Source organism: Patagioenas fasciata, chromosome 7, assembly GCF_037038585.1.
Source record: "Patagioenas fasciata isolate bPatFas1 chromosome 7, bPatFas1.hap1, whole genome shotgun sequence".
In the NCBI taxonomy this organism is placed as follows: domain Eukaryota; kingdom Metazoa; phylum Chordata; class Aves; order Columbiformes; family Columbidae; genus Patagioenas; species Patagioenas fasciata.
Window position 1 is genome coordinate 35,183,288 of NC_092526.1, and position 20,731 is coordinate 35,204,018.

General features: G+C 49.2%; 1 protein-coding gene across 2 annotated transcripts in view; it reads left to right on the plus strand.

Annotated features, from left to right (window-relative positions):
* Window positions 1-3,574: 3,574 nt before the first annotated feature.
* The window catches only part of SH3BP4 (SH3 domain binding protein 4), a 38,036-nt gene continuing 20,879 nt past the window's right edge, over window positions 3,575-20,731 (plus strand). The window contains exon 1 of one of the 2 annotated variants that reach the window (XM_065841310.2): window positions 3,575-3,676. The gene's annotated coding sequence lies outside the window, so the exon portion shown is untranslated. Of the gene's footprint in view, window positions 3,677-10,735; window positions 10,891-20,731 lie in introns of those variants that run through there. The other variant, XM_071811338.1, reaches the window with a different exon arrangement.

A 20,731-nucleotide genomic window follows, 5' to 3' on the forward strand; every position in this document is an offset into this window, starting at 1 on the left:
CTAATTAAGCATTATTAAATGTACCTTGGCAGTCAAGCACTCCCTTTCCCAGCTCCAGAAAGCAATCTATAGCATGAAATGGACAAAGGGATTTGCTGGACTCCTACCAAATTTGAGGATCATGGAAAAAACCCTCCCTCCAGTGCATAGCAACAGGCTGCAACAAACCCAGGCTGCAGTAGGAGCTCGGACACTCCCACACAGAGCCAGGATTTTATTAGATTCCATTTGGGAAGCAGATTTTATTAGGCTTGCATATGGGAAGATTCCCATCTGCAAGGCTTCAGAAGCTCAATGTTAACAGTTGAGCCACCACTTCACCTGTGAGACAATCCTTCTGCGCCTTCAGCACCAGCAAGGGGTTTGGTGCTGCTGGGTTGGGTGCTCATCAGATCCAGACTCGTTTGCAGGGCAGCCCATTTCAGCATTTTCCTCCAAGACAAGCAGATGTCCAGTTTCTATCTGCAATTTCAAAGGCAGAATCAGAGCAAAGATGATTCCCTCTCTTTCTGAAAGAGCCAGATACACTCACATATCTGAGTCATGGGTATGTCATCCCAGACCAGCCCTTCTCCTAAGCACTATTTAAGCAACTGGAGACAATCACCGTTCAGTTTTGTCTAAGTGCTCGAGAAACACCATAGGCGAACAGACAAGAGAAAGTCTTGAAGTGAACTTTAACATGGAATTCCTGCAAAGTTAATTCCCAGCACCGTATAAAAGCCTGAGCTCATTAGGGCATCCTGTCCGGGCCTAATTGCTCACCAGTATCGCTTCCTGGCAGGGGAAACAGGAATGGCACACATCCAAAGTGGGGGATGGCTCTGCCATCATGCCGGTGTGCCAGGCTCTCTGCCAGCTCCTTGTGGTCCCAGTGGGAGTGGAGGGGACGCAGCAGCAGACGGCAGGTGTGGGCAGGAGATGGGCAGGAGCCAGGCAGGAAGGCAGGAGCCCAAGGGCAGCCTGCACCAGCACCTGCTGGAAGGATGCTGGGGACACATCTTCCATCCCCATGGATTTTTGGTCCCTGTCACATACAGCACCCACCCACCCCATGACCAAATACCCCACGGCCCTTTACTGCTCTGAGCTTCTTCTGGGCATTGCAAAACACTTGTTGCAAAACAGAGAGGGGAGGTGAGAAATGGATGGGATGCTCATCACTCCAGGCTTGGCTGGACCTTCCCCACCAGCAACGTTTTTAACGTGAGTCCTCAGCATCTTCCAGGATGGGCAGCAGTCGTTGTGCATGACTTGCTGATTTTTAATCAAGCCAACAGTTTTGAGTTAAAGTTCAGTTTTATCTCCTGAAGATGTGGGTTTACCACAGAGGGATCACGAGGCTGCTGAGCTGAAACTCTAGATGTGCATACGCCTCCCCCAGCCCAGAAACCAGCTCATCAGAAAAGACACTTTTAGCCCCAAAGCCACGCAAGGTGTCAGCCTGGGCTGATCCTGGGATCTCCACCGTCCCTTCCTGGGGCTTCAGCTATTTAGGAAATGATTACATTGAGTAAGAAAAAACTGTGGTTTTCGAGGCAGAGAAAAAAAAAGTCGATTCAGACTTTGTTGGGGCTGGGAGAGGACTGTGCGATTTAGCCCTTAAGACACAGACTCATTTAAGAGCGAAGCCAGACAATACGTTTTGTGAAACATCAGCTGTTTGGCATGGGAAGTTGTTTTTGCTAGTGACAGTCGCTACTTTAGTATTTCTAGTATAAAAACATCTAATGAGACAAGTCGTTTTGGACTTTACAGCATGAGAGAGGTAAGAAATCAGACTAAGGATGCAAGACAGAAATAAATCAGCAGCTCAAATAATGCTGTTAATGAGAGTTTTGCACCACATGTGCAGAAGCAGAGGGAAAGGAGCACCTTGGTTTGGGTGCTCCAGGCTTGGTGCTGAGGTGCAGACGGTTGCAGCACCTGGTTCCTGCATGGTACCCACCACCAGCACAGGAGCAGCGCCCAGCCCAGCTGCACCCCAGTGTTGCCAGCAGCTCAGCATTCACAGGTGCCACCTGAACCGTTTCCACCAGCAAAGCAAGATGAAAATACCCTGTTGCAATTAAAAAACCGGGCTATCCAGCTCCGGGGAGCCTTGCTTTGATAAACCCCAAACCTCCCAAAACAATGCAACAGAAATGAGCTCGCAAGGGTGCTTTGAAGTGGTTACATGGCTCGTTTTGTTTGCACTTGCTAAACGAAGCTGGGGAAAGGGCTGGCCGAGGCCGGGGAGCTCCAGCTGACACCCGGGATGGGGTTTGGCCATGCAAGGACTTGCAGCCACCCCAGCCTCAGCAAAAACCCCATCTCCTTCTGCAGCACTGGGAGTCTGGGCGCAGGAGGAGCCAACATCAGGAAGAGGAAATTTAATCATCGGGTCCCGATTAAACCCAGGAAAAAACAAGGCGGGGGTAGGAAAAGCAGCAGCTCACACAGCCTCGGCCTTTTTGCGCACAGTACCTGCTTGCCCCAATATTTCTTGCTCAGTTGCTTTTCCCGGGTGTGTTTCAACATGAAATGGCCACTGCAACGGTCTCTGTGACCACCAACTCAGCTGCACTTTGCATCCATCCCTGACCTGCTGTGTTTCTTGGTCCTGGTACCCCATTTCCTAACCCAGCACCCCTGCAGGGCAGCACAACCACAGTCAGCACGGGAGTGGGATGCTCGGTTGCTCTGCAGGGTTTTAACGAGCACAAATCCTTTTTTTGGCTTGGGCTGCCTTGGGGTTAGAGCCATTGCAAGCTTTGAAATCACCTTCTCAAACTGTGGTTAACTCGAGAAACTGGGTTGTGCAACTTGGTGCTTTATTGAGAATAAAGGTTTGATTTTGTTTTAGTATTTTCCTCCACCTTTCTTTCCTCTGGCAGGAATTCCCATTCTTCCCATCTTGGGGGGAAGGAGCACTGGGGGAATTTTTGCTATGTTTCTAGACAGCACAGGGATGCAGCACAGCACAGCGAGCTTCCCAGCAAATAATCAGCATGGGCTGCATCACACGGTTTCACTTCCTTTACGAGGATGCATGAAAATGAAAACAAACAAACATAATTTTGTATGCGTATTCGCTGTGCCATGGCACCCTCTTGCACAAGGTTTGGCCCCTGTGGCCTGTCCTGTGTGGGTGTGATTTGTACTCTCCCGCACACCGGGGCTCCCCTGCGAGGCCGCTGCACACACCCGCTTTGCACGAGGACTGACCTTCGCACAAGCACTTCATAGAGGGAACTACCTTTTGCACACACGCTTCACACGACAGCCGCCCCCTTGCACAAGGTGCTCTTGCACCCCACGTGTGTGGGCACTTTGCACGACGGCCGCCCCTTGCACAAAGACACTCTGTGCACACACGTGTTTTGCACGAGGACCGCTCCTTGCACAAGGACACTCCCTGCACACACGTGTTTTGCACGAGGACCGCCCCTTGCACAAGGACAGTCCTTCCCCCCTTGCCAAGGATGGCTATCGTCCCCCCCTCCTCCGCTCTCTATAAGGACACCCCCTCCCGCCCGCGCAGCTGCACGCGCTCTCCCCCGCCCCCCCCACCGCGGGTGGCTCCGCCCCATGACGTCACGCTGGGGCGGGCGGTGCGAGCAGGGAGCAGAGCGGGGTCGGGTCTCGGTCTCGGTCTCGGTCTCGGTCCTGGTCCTGGTCCAGCCGCCGGTGCCAGGTAAGGGACGCGCTGCCGGGGGTGGGGGGCACCGCCGGTGGGAGCGGCTGCCCCGCTGTCTGCGGCTCCACCGGGGGCTCCCGGCACCGCCCCGCTGCCAGGGAAAAGTTTGCGGCGGCGCCGGGCGGGCGAGCGAGCGAGCGGCAGGAGTCGTGTTCCCCTGCCTCGGCGGGGAGGTTGCGTCGGAGCTCGGCGGGTGTGGGCAGCCCGGCTCCGCGCCTCCGGCTGCTCCGGCCGGGCGGTGATAGGGCGTGGGGCGCTCCGGGGCCGGTTGCACCCTGCGGGTATGCAACAGCGTGCGGGTCTGTGTGCGTGTGCAACGCTGGGCGAGTGTGAGGGGAGCGTGTGCAGTGCTATGTGTGTGCACACTATATGCATCGCCCTGCAAACGTGCGTCGCTGTGTGCATGTGTACACATATACGTGTGTCAGCCCCATGTGCGCGGGAGCTGGGGGGGCCCAGCCACCATAGAGTGGGAGCCACCTCAGCAGCGTCTGCTCCGGGTGGTCTGTCCCATCCCCGCTGCCCCACAGAGGTATCTATTGCCAGAAACTTTTGCTTGCACCGTGATCATCGTATGCTTTAGGGGGGCTTGCGCCACCCAAGCAGCACTCAGTGCTTGCAAGCCCGGCAGCCTGCCTGTTGTCCCCCAGGTCTTGCTGGTGCTGCCAGGAGGCTCAGGTTCGATGGGGGTCAGGTCCTAGGATTGGCACCCCTGCACCCAGTGGGGAGCCCTGGACAGCCAGGCGGACGCCAGGGGCTTTGTGCTTGACGGTGTGACCGGGCGTACTCTGGGGACAACGCACAATTGTTTCCTGGCCTGCAAACTTGTAGTGATGTCTTACGGCTGAGGCTGGAGGGAGGCTGGGCTGGCTTTTCTTTCTTTTCTTATCGGCCACAGGTGGGCAGTTCCCTGGGAATTTGGGGCTATTTTTTAAGAGCATTGCACCAGCTGTGCCTGGCATTTATTTTCAGGGAGGGTTTGCCTGGTCGGGACTTACCGGTGTCATGGGGTTGCTGACCTTTTTGCTTCTTGCTGGCTGCCCGGAGGGGTTTGTTTTGCGAGCAGGGAATGTTATTCAAGGCTTGGTTTACAGCTGTTCCTGCATCGCTGTTGCTCGCAGGACTGAGTTTGCCAGAAGAGGTGAACTCCTGCAGGTGTGTTACAGGGAGGCATGAATTGGTGGTGATGTGTTGCAGCCTTGGGTTCAGGTACTGGGGTACCCATTCAGGTTTTTTGGGGATCCCTGTCTATAAAAATGTTCAGGAGTAAACACCTCAGCAACGAGGTCAGCTCAGCTGTACTTACACTCAGAGCAGCTTGGGTACAAAGGGGACAGTGATGCAGTTTTGTGCATCCCTTAGCCCCTGTTTCTCCCCTAGGTAAGCCATGTTGCATCAGGCCCAGAGGTGTAAAGGGCTGTGGGATGCAAGAGAATGCAAATACCTAGCATCCCATCTGTGCTCTGTCAGGGGGATGCTGAGGAATGATCTGTAATTGCCCATCACCTCCCCTCCAGCCTCCCCATCCTGGCTAACACCACCTAAGATTTGCAATAATTTAAGTTAGGGCTGTTAATGAGCAGAGTGGCAGCTGGGGTAGAAGTTGAAGTTGTGTTGACATCTGTGTCTAGATAGCAAAACATGCCCCTCCACTCTGGAAAAAGGACTCATCCTTTATTTCCTGGTGTCTTAACTGCAGCAGTGGGATGCTTAGATTTGCTTAAAAACAAACAAACAAAAACATACCGAAAATAACATGCCTTGTAGCTCTGAATATCTGTATCTTGTCCTAGCTCTTGCTCCTGTGTAGCAGGTCAGTACTGGACGCTGTATGGGTGCCCTCGTGCAACATCTCTGGTAACAGCTTTCCCTCTGTTTTCTGCTTTTTTTTCCTCACCCTTTCCAACAGTTAGATGCTTACACAGGATTGCTGTGCTCTACAGCGAGCTTTACCCTCTCTGGCCGTAAGCAGCAAGCAGATGCAGGTGCCCACAGTGCTTGCTGGTGCCCCATGCCATGGACCTGCAGCCTCTACTGAGCGTGTGTCCTCCTGCATGGGGATTTTTTTCTGGCAAAGATGCCAGCTTTCTATATATATATATGTATGTATTTCCAAAATAATTCTGGTTGGGACGAGGAAAAGAGTGTGCTTTTCAAAAATAGCAGCGGTGTTACTTTTAATCAAATAAAGCCTGAGCAGTGTGGTGCTGCGTGGAGTGATTGCAGCAGTTGCTTGCCTCTGTACTTGACATCCTAATTATGTTTTCATTTTAATGAGAAGAAAACTATTTGTGAAGCAAAATATTTATTTTAGCCTGGTGGGGTTGTTCAGAAGAGCTTGTATCTATGCTAAGGAGGTGGTTTAGACACTGCATTTTTTTAAATGAGAGAAACATTTCAATACAGCAAGAAGCTTTTCATCACAGAAGCTTGTCTGCACAAAGGGAGCTACCAGCTGTAGAGGTCAGGATGTGAAGGGAAATTTGTGTTCTCCTTATTTTTCTTATTTTCAAGAGGCCCTGAAAGTTGCCTCATCTTCTGACTTGGTGGGTGGATTTCTGACAGCAGGTGAAGCAGAAATGAATGCAAATAACCTTGCCTTGGAGTCTCTCAACCTTAGTTTGGCACTGGTCTTTTCTTTCCTTTCACAAATGCATTCTGAAAACATCTGAGCTCTGCAGAATTCCCCAGAGGCTCCCAATTAGATGCTGAGGAGGTGGGATGGGTTTCTGGCAGGTCGAGGTTTGCTATCCCTACAAAAGTTGTGCTTTGGGTTGGTAGGACTGGCTGTAATGCTGCTCGACCAAGAGTGGTTCTTACTGGGTGTTCAAGCACCCAGCAGCATCGCAGAGGGATGCCCATGGCGGTGGATGGGTGTCCATGCTGGTGGAGGGGTACCCCAAATGGTGCTGGACATCTGTTGCACACTGGCTGTGGATTGCAACTCTTGGAGGAGTTTTGTGGCCAAACATTGACTTCCCTGGTGACCAGTGGCAAGCTGAGTTTGAAAGAGGGGGCTCAATCAATATTTGTACTTATTAACCATAACGTATATATTGCAATATATACAGTGAAATGTTCTTCAGTACTTCACCCTTGCAAGGCTTTCAGTCTGGTTCGCTATTGAAGTTTGCTCAGATGGGACCTCCTAGTGGTGATGAGCTGGGGGTAAATGTCAGGTTTCATAGGTGGCTTTGATAGCGTCGTGTATGTGTTGCTGTGTATGTCAGACAGCTCGCTTCTCGCGTTGCAGTAACACCCCAGGCGCAGTGCTAGGCTGGTGGGTTTGTTGCAGTGGGATTTTTATGTATACTGCCTGGGGTGGCAGATGATGGATGCAGAAAGGTGTTTGTTGAGAGCAATGTGTGACTGCAAAGCTGAGTGCTGCTTGAGGTGCCCTGCCCTGCTGGGTTACCGGAGACACCTCCGCTGTCAACGCCAGCTGACAGACCCATTATGGACCCTGCTCTGTGAAGGTTGCGGAATGAGGTTTGAGCTTAAAAAGCACAAAACGAGCCCCATATTGTTTCACACAGGACCTGAGCTCCTGCATCAGAGTGTGCTCCTGGTCCCTGTGTGAGCGGAGGATGCTTTGCTTTTGCTTTCTTGTTGTGAGCATGACACAAACAATCCCTGTGTTAACCCCGACGAGGGGCCAGTGTTTGGGCACAGGGCTGTCATTGTTCAAGGACGTCGAAAGCACCATGCCAGCCTTGGCTGGGGCAGGGAGCACGTGGACCTCTTGGTGCTGACACAGGGGAAAAACCTTCTGTGCGTGGTGGATGTGACTTGGAAGCAAACCCTTGTGAGGGTCAGTGAGACCCTGGGGTGTGCTGGGGGGCAGTGTGGGGGCTTGTTCTGTGCAAAGGGGATGAGTCTGATTTCTCTCCCTTAAGGATCTGAAGGGGTGGTATGGGGATGCAAGGACAGCCTTGCTTCTTCATTATGAAGCTGCAGGGTTTATTAAATTCAAAAGTGAAAATCTTTGTGGCCATAAATAATGTTTGTTTTTTTAATAAATAAGAAGGGAGAAAGCACTTGCAGGACCTGTAACTTTGGCTGGTGGGAGCAGATCCTTCAGTGGGCACATGCATGTCCTGACAAGTGCCTTTCCTTCCAGCAAAGAGCCTTGGCTTTCTAGATGAGGCAGAGAGACTTGCTCCCAGCAGGCTTGATGGTTTCATCTGTATTTTGTTTAATGCTCGAGTGATGCCCCAGTTCCAGTAACACCAAAACCATCCACAGAACCGTGCTGAGGGATAGTTTTGGAGGACACCTGTGGCATCCCTCCCCTTCCTTGCAGCCTTGGGTCCTTAATTTCTCCCAGTGATCCTTGGAGTCCAATGATTGTAGCGTATTTCTGCTCTCTTGGGCTTGTAAAGAAAAGCAGGAGAGTATGGGGAAGAGGGTGTATACTGATGGCTCACAGCAAAGGGAAAATGAAGGAGCACATGAAATCTCTTTGCTGCTCGGGGTGGTTTGCAGATCTGGCAGGCAGCCATCCTCCCCCTGTGTGTGTTGATGGTGTTTCCAGGGTAAAAGTCCATTTTTGATGGGTCATAGAGCCAACTGTAAAATTTCCTATTTTCTTTCATCCCATCCTTGGATTCACATGTTTCTTCTGAAGTCACTGGTCTCCTATGAGCAGCATCTACTCTCTTTAATCTCATTTTTTTTGAGGAAACTTAGCACTGTCTATGGGCTGGCCAGTCTGCTGCTCCTCCATTATGAACCCCTTGGCTAGTCTGCCCCCTACCACCCACACAAAATATTTCTAATTTTAGCTTGATTTCATTTGCATTTGTACAAGTGTGTTTTTGTGCTGAGAGGTAGTCATTCCCAGCTGGCGTATCAACGGGCTGCTGAGGAGCATAACGCTTCCATTACCAACAGAAGACAACAAATTGCAGGTCCTAGGGCTAAGTGTTCCTGCGAGCTCCTACGCGAATATTTGCTCCTTCTCTGTCTGGACGAGGTGTTGCTTCAGACCCATCAGCAGGAAGACGGTGCACATTGCATCCCATCTCTTTGCCAGCGATGGCTCGGCTGACGCACGCCGTTTACATGTGTAGATGATGGATGTGCAAGCAACTTCATAGCCTCTAACCTTTATATATTAAAATACAAAGCTGGAAGGTGGCTGAGTCACTTTTTTTTTATATAACCTCTTCTGTGTTTCTTCATCATCTGAGTGTCTTTGCACAAATTGGAGGGACAGTAATAATGCATGTCTGATTTGCAGTCCTGTTAAACTATGGGGAGAAAGCTTCAATAATAATAATAATAATGTGAAAGCTGTTTGCTCTGAAGTTGCTTCCTCTGCCCCCTTCTCCTGCCCCACAGGAGCATCCCATCATTTTTGAGAGAGGAGATGGCTGCCACGGAGCAAAACCAGATGTTTTCCAGCTGATTCCAGGAAACACCCTTTCGATGCAGCAAAGAAACACGGCTGCAGCATGTAGTTGTTAGACTGGGTTGCTCATCCCATGCTGCAAACAAGCCCTGTGCAAAGCTATTGGTTCCCTCTCCCCAGCTTGCATGGTAAATCGAGCAGCCTTTGTGCCCAGCCAGCCTGACCGCACTGCCTGTATAAAGTGCTTTAAGTTCTCTTTTAGGGGGAAGGCATTAGCATGGTGTGAGGTCTTGTTTGAACGCTGCTGGCTGTTTCCTTAGGAACAGAAAAGGCTCTTTTTTTTTTTTTTTTTTTTTTTTGGCAGTTGAACAATGGTGTGTGCCCAGCTCGGTCAGTGGAAGAGCAAGGCAGGTGATGCTTTATGGTCACTGCTGCCCTTATCTTGCTAGTGAGCTCAGCAAGGGCTTTGCAGGGTTCATTGCTAATTGCGATGGTGGTCCACCATGTGTCCTGCTTAGGGCTGCTAGCATGGTGACATTGGCACCAGCAAAGTGTTTGGACTCTGTGGGGAGCATGAGCCATGTTACGGTGAGTTAGGGGAGTTGAACTGGAGTAAGTCCATGGAGGGGTTTGATTGGACCTCTTGGCTGCAGATCAGCATCAGTGCAGATGTGGCTCTGGCAAGTGCCAGGACTGGCTGGAGCATCCCTCAGTTTACTCAGCAGGGTGGAGAAGATGCTTGAGTTGTCTATCTAGAAAACACCTACACCAGGTAAAAGGTGGAGGAAAGGAGCATAAAGAGCAGGAATTTGAGTAACCAATGTGGTGGTTGCACAGGGAATTGAGACCAAAGTCTCCCAGGTCTCGCATGCCTCATGGAGTACAGATCTGTTCGAGCTGGGGTTGTGTCTTTGTGGGAGACGTTAAAGCTTTAGCGTGGGGTTATTCCCCGCTGCCTTGTCGTTGTCTTTGTTTGCATCCGTTCCCAGAGCAGATGGGGGACGCTGGGTCCCTCAGTGCAAGGGCTACCACAGCTATAATTAAACAAAGAGAAACTTTTTATTTTTTTGTAACTGATCCAGCTTCCGGAAAATGGCAGCTAGCTGAAGGCAGGGAAACAAAACAAGCCTTTGCCCCGCCAGAAAACACGTCCTCACCTCTATGGCATTTCCTTGCTTTCTTTCCCCCCTCGCCAGCCTCCCTCCCCAGCCCCCCTCCCCAGCCCCTCGCATCCTGACCACTGCATTGAAAACCTACCATCAGATTAGCTGTGCCGGGGTGGAGTTGCTCTCTGCCGGCATAAGTGTTTCCCAGCCGGCAGCGTGCATGCAAACTGAACCTTGGAAATTGCTCTTCTCTCCCACCCCAGACCTCTCCCTTTGCTCACAAACCCCATCATTAGCAATTTTGTTTTCCCTGCATGTGGCTGCACCTTTGGTGCAGATTGAGCTATTAAAGTCCTTAAGGAAGCACAGGGAACAGTTCCTAATGCATGTGGCATGGGAGCGAGTGGTCCTTTGCAATTCATTTGGCTTGGAGTTACAGAAAAGAGGAGGAGATGGGAGGGAGGGTGCCTCCCACAAAAAGAGAAGGAGATGGGAGGAGAGTACCTCCCACAAAAAGAGGAGGAGATGGGGTGGGGGGGGGGTGCTTTCCATAAAAAGAGGAGGAGATGGGAGGGGTGAATCCTGCAAAAAGAGAAGAGTTGTGAGGTGAGGGTGCATCCTGCAGCTTGTTTTCCTGAGCACTGGCTTCTCCTTACCTGTGGAAACTTGCCTGCAGATTTATTGGAGCAGCCTCTGGACAAGTGGTACCTCTGCAGGTACCTCCTCACGTTTGCTTGGACAGAGGAAGCCAAGTAGGTTTTTTGGGGTACGGGACTGAAAACACAGAGCCCAAAGCAATGGGGTGGCTTGTTTGTTGTTTATTTGTTTTCGTACCAGCTTCCCGGGATGTGGCTCTTTTCCAGCACTTTGTGGCAGCCATCCTTCTTGTTAGGGAGCAAAACAGTGGCGGCCACAAAGCAAGCCTTTCTTTTGGCCTTTGCGAGCATTCTGCTTGGTTATCCCTGAGCAAGGGCTGTGGACAGACAAAGTATTTACTGTTCCTGGGAGATGGCGATTACCTTGTCAGTAAAACAGATAGCCCATGCCGCTGGCTCTGGCCTTGACTGGCTTATCATAAGAGTTATGGGCAGCATTGCTCGATTCCCGGAGCTTATCACACGGCTGATTTGCACCAGACTGGGGGAAAGTTGCTCTGGGACGGGGACATCAGGGTGGTGGGTCTCCTCCTGGCACCATCCATCTGATACAGCGCTGCCTGGGTCTTCTCCATGCAGAGTCTGTCCTGCTTAACCTAGGGGTAAAAAGTAGATTAAGGTTTGGGTTTTTTTCTGTGTTGTTTTGTGTTTGTGTTTGTTTTTTTGTGGTGGGTTGTTATTTTGTTTGGTTGGTTTTGTTTGTTTTTGTCAGTGAATGCTACCAAGAAGCAACTTGGTGCCATCAGTAAGTGCTTCCACGTAATTTTTCCACAAGTCTGCTGCTGCTCCCGAAGTGTGACATGTGCTCCCTGGAGAGAGCTGGAGCTGTGCACCTGATAGTTAATCGCTGCTGAAAAACTCTTTAATTAACTCAATTAGCCAGACAGTCCATCTGGACTCTTACAGTGACTGGTGAGATCTGGTGAAACAAGGTCACAACACCACCCTGAGGAGGTGAGGATGTGCCGTGGTCTCCAGTGCATCCCCACTTTTGGACCTGCAGGGAATGCAAGATGTTTTTTCCAGGAGGTGTGTAAAAATTCTGTGTTGACATTGAGCACAGATCCCAAATACTTTTGAGTGAGCAGGGCTTGCTTTTCTTTCTTTTTTTCTTTTTTTTTTTTTTTTTGCTTCTCTGCCTGATTTTCAGCACCGTGCCCTGCAAGAGGACAACCCTGCAGCTCCTCAGAGGTGCAACTGGCCAGAGCAGCTGGTGCCTCTCCAGCTCCTGCTCTGCCTATTAATAGGAGCTATTAAAATGTTCACCAAATCCAGGATGCAGGACATGACTGGGCATGGAAACAGTGAGCAAAAAAAAAAAAAAAAAGCTTTAGCCCAGCATGCTGTTTGAGCAGAGGAATGCATGGGCCTGCAGCAGAGATTTGGGGAGGGTGAGCATTTAATCCCCTCTCTGCAAATGCCTTGCATCAGGGCTGACCAGGTGTTTTAAACCCTCACTTTACAAGCATCCCAGGGGAAAGCTGCTTGCCATTCTGCTGCTGGTTTTCCTGCTGTCTGGTTGTGATGGGAAATTCCAGCGAAGACAGGTGGAGATGCATCTTTTAGGTAATGGGGAGGGATGCATGTCCTCAAAGATTTGTGTGCCTGTGGATAATACTGGGGGGGAAACTGGGGCACAGAGTATCACTGTTGCCTGGGTTCATGCAGCGGTGTGATCTAATGGTCAAGTCCCTGTGTCTGTAGTCGTGATGCCCATGCCTCCAAAAATGGACTCTAAAATAACTTCAAAAGTGCATTTGTGGGGCGGGGGGAAATGGTGTTCAAATTTCCATGCAGGCAGGAGTCAGGCAGGATAAAAGGAATAAAAATGTTTGCAGTTTGGCCTAATTTTTGAGGGATTGTGACTGGAAAACAGTGATGCTGGTTCTGCATCAGATGGTCCCCTTGCACAGAGAGGGAAGGGAAGGTGTTTTGCTTTGGGAAGGGGCAACTGGTTCCTGGCTTTAAGGCAATTCAGCTTGTGAAAGCCGGGCAGAGGGTAATTCTCTGCAGGGAGGGTGGCAGGAGGTGATGCTACCCACATGGTTGCCGTGGGATGTTTATATGCACAGCATCTTTCTTCAGAACAAGTATCCCTTGCACGGTGCTGGGAGTCTCACCTGGATGGTGTGGAGAGATCCCAGCTCATCCCTGAGTCCCAGGCAGTGCAAAGGCAGAGGAGTCAGCCTGATTTATTATTTTTGTGGGTTTTCCCCCCCGACTCCTCCTGCGGATGGAATGTGTGGGAGTCATGTGGACTCAGAGGTCGAAGCCTGACCATTATAATGCCTACGTAGTGCCGCAAGCACTTTATCCTCTTTTTTGACTTTTAAGTATAAAATCCTCATCCCTCTTCCCACAAAAAAATGTGAGTAATGTTAGAGAAATTTGGGATGAGGCCCAGCATACGATCGGATATCCGGCTAAGCGTGTCTGACTTCTGAACTAAAAGCTCCCAAATGAATAATGTGTCAGAAGAAACAGCAGATTTTTAAGGATTGTATTTTGTGTTCTGCTTTCTCTCAAATCTTCAGTCTGTGAAACTTGGAGATGGCTGTTTTTATCACCTTGGTATACTTGTTTTATATGGAAGTACTAATATGTTGGTTGTCCTGTTGAAAACAAAGCTGACAGTAGTAAGCAGTAAATTAAAAAAAAATTAATGCCAGCTGTCTTGTGAATGCACATGATGTATTTTGGTTTATAGTCTTTACATGTGCTTGGTGAGTTGTAAATGTTGTTTACTGTGATAGTGCATGGTAAAAAAAGCCAGTTTCAGGTTAAAAGTGGGGATTTGGGAGACTGAAATACCAGTGGATGTTGCTCTTAGTAATGATGAGTGGCAGTGGATGTCTGTCTTTTGGTTTTCTTTTCTCATTCTGGACAGTGCCAAAAAAGTTTCCATTTCTTTCCTGTTGATCAAGTACACTCGTGTTGTTTGTCTAAATATAAATCTGTCCTAGTGCGTCAGCTGTGCCTGGGATTTCACTTCTTTCATGTGTCACTTCAAGTTTTAATTAAAAAAAAAAAAGTTCATTTGCATTGGTTTGATATTTAAGCTCTCTTTTCTCATCAAGAGCGCGTCTTAATTCTGGCTTGACCCTGGTGCTTTGAGTGTAAAGTCCTGCAAGGCTGCACGTGGCTTCAGCCGGCCATGCTGGAGAAAGCTCTCGCTGCCTCTTCTGCTTGTCCTTGCAGAGCTGTCCCAGCGCTGGCACCAAGATCTGCTGCATTTCTCAATGCGAGTGGTATTGAGATACGGAAGAGCTTGATTCTACAGGGCAGAAAATCTGGCGTGTTACTGTGAAAGACCCTGAGAAAAGGAGGTGTTGTCTAAGCGAAGATGGTGAAGATGGCCATGGGTGGTGCCCTGGCATGTTGATTGTACCTGCGATTGTCTTCTGTAGCCAAGAGCCTGCTTCCTGTAGATTCCAGCCCATGCTTTAGATATGGAGCCAAAATTAAAATACACACATTGCTGTGGTTATCAGAGCAGCCTTGAAGCAAAGGTGGTGGTGGGATTGAAGTTACTTTCCATAGGAATCAATAAATGGAGCATGTTCTTTGCATATGACCAACGTGCATCTGACCCAATGCATCTGTCCCTGAATACGTGGGGCTTTTGAACCTGATTTTAGTCCTTACTTTCTAAAATGAGGTATTCTTCTAGAGACAGCAGACAAGCTTTGGGCTTTTCTGTACACCCCTGGCTGTCAGAAGCAGCTTTGTATTTTTTCCTTTGATATGGGCACTTTTGTGTTGACCTAAGACAACCCCATGCCATGGCTTATTGTGCTTTACCCCCAACTCAAGCTGCAGTAATCCAAAATTTGGTGGTGTGGCTGTTACCACAGAAAGCTCAGTAGGGATGAATGGAGCACCCGGCTCTTGGGCTCAAACAGGAGCCTCTGAGGTTCCTCAAGACCTTGTGTCTTTGGCTTGAGAAGCAAGGGAGGTTCATCTCCTTAGAGCTTTGCCTGGGGCTGACTTACTGGAGATAGCAGAGAGGGAATAACTTGCCCTTTGGAATATTCCCTCCACAGTGGCTTAGAGTTCCCTGTGTTTTAGGGGATGCTCCTGCGAAGATGTATTGCTGTGGTTTGATGCAGGCATGGGAGGGTGTTCTGTGTTTGCAAGAAGTACAATGCGGAAGGTTGCAGAAACTGGTTCCGCTCAACCACAAAAGCTTTGCTTTAAGCAGGAAAAAATCTACCATTATTTTAAGATGACTTTCAGGTGTCATTTTACTTTCACCTGTTGACTAAGGCTGCAAACATCATATCCGAAATTCAGCCCTGCTTCACCATGACGAGGAGAGCAATTTTGAGCAAAGGTGAAATTTTGTCAAATTTATGGAAATGACTATTTCTGTGTCTCTTGCTGAGGAGAGGCATCTTTCTCCAAAATGGCTCACCCCGAAGAAGGTTTTGTCCCAGCATAGAGCAGCAGTGTGTCTTTGACACTGCAACGGTGGAGGTTGTGGTCTCATTTCGTACCACGTTAATTTTGAGAGTGTCCAGACAAGGGCCGCAGGCATGTTTAACTGACGTAAAACTAAACAGTTCAAAGTGCGTAACTTTGTTTGCGAGTAAACCCTTCCAATGAACGCTTGGGTCTTAAAATGATGAAATTGGTTTCTTATCAGCCATCTGACCCATGATGATGGAATAGAGCAACTTTTAACCTGGCAGGACCCAAACAACAAACTGAAGTACAGACAGACAATCAGGTGGGTGGTGTTATTTTTTGTGGGTTTTCCTTCATGGCACCATCGATGTTATGGAAAGTGCTTGGAGCCACTGCTTGGATTATATCTGGCATCCTTCACCCCCAGGTTGTGTTCCTCATAGTTAATTTGCAGGTTGCACAAAGCCTCTGTGCAGTTTGATGGGCTTTAATTTCAGGGGTAACTAATTAAACAAGCAGGTGTGGTGTTTGCTCTTGTGTTGCCTAAACACTCGCCTGTTTTGGTTTATCTCAAGCACTCTTCTGGCTGGCAGAGGTGCATGTCTGCACCTGGAAAGCTAATTCTGTTTAATTCCCACCTGTGGACAACCACCAGTCTAAATTAGGGCAAGGTCTTTGCTGCTGAAAACTGCCTGAAATGAGCCATATGGTCTTTTGTGCCACTGTAATGAGTCTGATGTTAAAAGCACACTATGAATTGAAGCAGGAATGCTTTCTGGAATGGGTATCCAGCTCGCTGGATTTGCAGGTGGGATCAAATTGAAAAACCAAGGCTTTTTGCAGCAAGTCCTAATCAGCACTCTGGGCTGGAGCAAGTATGTGTCTTCATGTCCGCTTCTTGCTTCATGCCTTCCAAATGGCATCATCACCTGGGGTTTGCTGTCCAGGTATTGTACTGCTCCCAGCAAGCTTGCTCTCTTCCCAACATGGGTTCCTGGACCAGGGATGGGGTCAGATGTGGTACATACCAAAGAGCATCCCACCCACAGTCAGGTTTAACCCCACCGGTTGCTTTCCTGTAAGAAGACCATCAGCTCCAGCAAATGATTAAGCTGCTTCAACCCAAGAATCATGGGGAAGCTGGTTTGGAAGTATTTGCCAAGGACAACTGCTTAAAAAGCAAAAACAAACAAACAAAGAAGGAAACAGAAAGAAAAGTATGTTTTGAGGAAATTCATTGCAGTGTCCTGATTTCATTTGTTTCTGCTTAACTCAGGCTCATTATGGTTTTTGTCTCCCATCAGCATTTTTCGTCTAGCTGAAGGTGTCATGTAATCCACCAACAGATCAACAGCCAGACTCATCAGCAAGGTGTGTAAGAATATTAGATCAGGGGTAAGCTTTCGAGCGAGCTCATTGCTCGAATGAGTTCTTCAGTTTGGTAACCCAAAGAGGTTTTATTAATGAGCTAGAGAATCTGGCTGCTAGGTGGTGGTTGCTCAGTGTCCATGGACATACTTAGGCAGCGAGCTGGAAACAAAACCCCTCTTTTTTTTCTTAAAATGGACATCTGACTGAGGTCAGGAGCAAGTCTAGGTGACCCAGGGACTACCTGCCTACAAAGTCACCTTTTGAGTGACCCGTGGGTGGCTGCTGCGTGCCCATCCTGTGTGCAGCATCTGCATCTTGAAAGCAGCACCCTCGTTTTAAATGGTGACTTACCCTTTTGAAGGTAAGTCCACGAGACTAAACAGGACTGACTCTTTTTCAGCCTTGGATGTTCTTAATGGGAGGAAGTGGTCAGTGTGGGGATGATATGTCTTGGTGGAGTACTTGGGCAGGGGGAGCTGTATGGAGTTGGCTACATGTTGGTCTATGGACAAGTCAGAGCTAGCTCATCTCCAGACCTTTTTGTTGTCATCTCTGAGTGTTGCTGCACCAGTTATGGTGCCAGCCTCTCCATCCAGCAGCACGAGTGACTCTTCTGTGCCTGCCCTTCTCTGGTCATGCTGTTGGGACTGGTTTCCCAACATTGCAGCTGGGAACAAGGAGAGCACGTGGCTCTGCGCATTGCACCAGCAATTCAGCTGAGAACAGCTACTTCTTTCCATCAGACAAAGATGAAATTAGTGAAGGGTGATGGAGACAGGGCACTGAAGTGTTGATGCAGTTAAAGCTCTGTCATCATCTCCACTTAGGGGAAGCTCAGCTTTTCAGGGACTCATTTGCTTCAGCTTTTGACAGCTCTTGAAGTCCAAATTAGCATCCAAATTATCTGAGTAAGGAGACACTGCTGGGACTGTGGCCCTTACAGTGGCATGACAGTGTGTTGCTCTGAGACTTTCTCAATGAAAGCCTTTTACCACATTTGACATTTTTGTTGCCATGGTGAATTTGGTGTCCTGAGATGGGGAGGTGGGGTTTGAGTCACCCCCCCTCAAGTGCACCAGGTGTTAATGAGAGAGTTCTTGCAGTACCCATGGAGGCAGAAAACCATGTCCCCTCCTTAATTGTTTCATGTGGTTGCCCTTTGCCTGCTCAAGGCTGTTTCTTCTTCAAAAGTGTCTCCTCCTGGCTAGCAGCTGGATTGTCGCTCTGGAAATCTGGGTTTCATTTTCCCTCTGCCACAAATTGCCTGCATGAGCTTGTGATATTGCCTGATCTGGCTCAAATCTGAGTTTCCCTGGCTTGAAAAGCACTTGGTCCTTGCTTTTTGCCTCTGAACATCCCTCAGGAACAGTTTTGTTTTGGCCGTTGGCTGAGCTCTTGGGCTTGCAAAGGATTTTGAAGGGCTGCAAGGGCTTGGAGAAAGAATGTGTTCTCCTTCCCTGGGCTCCTGTTGCCTCTAAGAGTTTTAAACTTGAGTTTGTGTCTTTTATGTTTAACCCCTGGGAGTTCAACATATGATTTTAGGTTTTCATGTTTTTGTTGGTGCCTATGGGGACTTGGCTGGAACAGACTCCTTGCCCTGGCAAAAGAGGGTCCATCTGCAGGTCCTTGTTTAAAACAAAACAAACTTTTGGGACTGTCCTACCTGAAACAGTAGGGAGAGGCTAGATCAGGACTGAATTCTGCCTCTTCTGATTGGAGGGCTAGTGGACATCAGATGGGGCTCTCACCAGCACCTTCCTGATGGAATGAGTTTTCCATTGCCTGGGCAGCAGACATGTGAAACTCCTTGCTGAAGGAACCATCTGTCTGTGCCTGGGTTTCCGCAGCATCAGCTACCCCAAGGACTGTGCCATTGGAGACATCCCTGTGCCTTATTTTTGTTGGAGATGGCAGAGGGGGTGACTGGTCTCATAGCCCATGGTAGCCTTGAAGCCACTAACAACTTTATTTACATCCGTGCTTTATTATCAGGACTCGCGTGTGTGTAATGGTTTTATTGCTGGGAAGCATTGCTGTCTGATAGTAGGGCCTGGGCTATCAATCCAGGAGCATCCTTTTTATGGCTCTATAAACCTCATGAGGGTTTCTGTGATCTACAGCACAGGCAGCACCTTCCTACACTTGCAGACTTTTTAAACCTTTGCCACACTGACACCGTTTTCAGTGATTTTTGGACTGGGGGGCTTTGAAGTTGCCATGGATGCTTGGGGCAGTACCTGCATCTTCGGGACCCTCCTGTGCCTGGGCAGTCAGCACATCAGTGCTGTTTTCTGCTTGGTGCCAAGGCATCCAGCTTTCCTTACCACGAGCGGCTCTCAGGCTGTACCTGACTCAGTCTCTCTGCTTCTGCTTTCTCGTCTTGGTGGCTGATTGTGTGGAGTATTAGTGACCAAACTCAGTGGGTGGATACTGGACTGGAGGCTGTGCTTGGTGGCAGCAGGAAGTCCTGCAGGGCAAGCTCTTTTCCCTCCACCAGAGACACCCCAGAGTCACTTGAAAGCCAGCTCTGGAGATGGATATCCAACAAGACTCGTGCTCCGAAGTTGCTGCTATAGAAGGAAACTTTTCTGTCCTCCTGCATCACTCGCAAAGGGTGACATCCCACCAGGGAGGCTGTAGCACATACCAGGTGCCAGCAGACACCCGCAGCAGTTGCTCAGCCATAATTACATTTTTTTAATCCCTTCTACCTCTTCACCATCAAACCTGACGCATGTGGCTTGCAGGCACCTGGCAGCGGGCTCAGCTGGCAGGATCAGAGCCAAGCTTAAGTTTGTGGGCAGGAACTTCACCTGAGGCTTGACGCAGGCTGAAGGGGATGGCACAGCACGGGGCTGTGCCCTGCAGCTGGCTCTGCTGCCACTGCAATGCGTGAGCAGGGGTGTTGCATGTGAGCATCCCCACCACTTGCTGTGCATGGTGGGGATCAAGTCCAGAGAAAACCCCTGGGAGCTGAGGGTGCTGCAGGAGGTGTGGGAGGTTCTGATACTTCTGCAAGTTCCTTCTTGTTTGCTAGAGAAAGGACTAAAATGATGTCTTCTGTTCTGGTGAACTGGCAACTCCAAGGCTTGTTTGAGATAACGTGTTAATGTGCTCTTTCTAGTACAAAGAGCCTGTGTTTTTTGTTGTCTTTAGGGGTAGTTTATGTTTGGGTTGTTTTGTTTCTTTTTGTGGAAAATTAAAGCATTGGCTTTGCAAACACAAATGGTAAAGTAGGAGAAGGAGATACAAGAAAGTGACAGGGTCAGGAATCACTAGGGTCAACTGGACACCACCAGGTGTTTGGAGACACTTGGAGGCATCCTATGGCCAGAAGACATCTCCCTGTGCTGCAGGGCGTCTCCATGGTGTCCTGCAGTGGTTCAGCTGGGCAGCCAGGTGGATGGGGCAGATGCTGGGCAGGAGGTCACTTGTTGGGTGTAAGTGATGAGGATGCACAGTCAGGGTGGTCTTTCCCAGTGCTGCGTGTGCCCTGAGGGGACTTTGAGCCATGCTGCCTTGATGATTGCTTGCAAGTGGTGGATACACTACATGGGCACTTGTGGAAGTGGGGAGTCAGCCGTGATTTTCTGCTGAGTGAAAGTGTGTTGAGCGACTTAAGCCCAATGGCTTAAGGTTGTGTTGTAGCAGCCATGAGGAAGCTCTTGAAGGTGAAGAATCCGCAGGGCAAAACCAATCGCGGTGACAGAATCTGGTTTGTGTTGGTGCTCCCAGGTGCTGCCTGAGCAGATGGTCATCAGCTCCTTCAGGGCTGGGGTGTCCCCTGGGTTTCCAGGAATCTCTTCTGTGACTGCTTCTGTGGTCTTGAGTTAAGGTTTTGCGACTGTGATAAAAGCAGCGTTTTCAATAAATTCATTCTGTAGAATGATGTGCTCTGTGGGTAGGGCTGTGGCTCTGCAAAATGAATTTCTAGCTACAAAGAGTTAAATTCACTTGTATTTAGGCAAAGCTCACTGTTTTTAAAAGAAACCTCCAAAAACACATCTATGTTTGTAGGAGAAGGAAAAGGCAAATTAAAAACCATTATCAACAGGTGCCTGGAGTTGGTCTGGGCTTTGGCATGGAGAGGTTGACAATTGATTTGAAGCTCTCCTCTTCCCACCTTCCAGTTTGTGGCCAAGGTTAAATGGATTTAAGA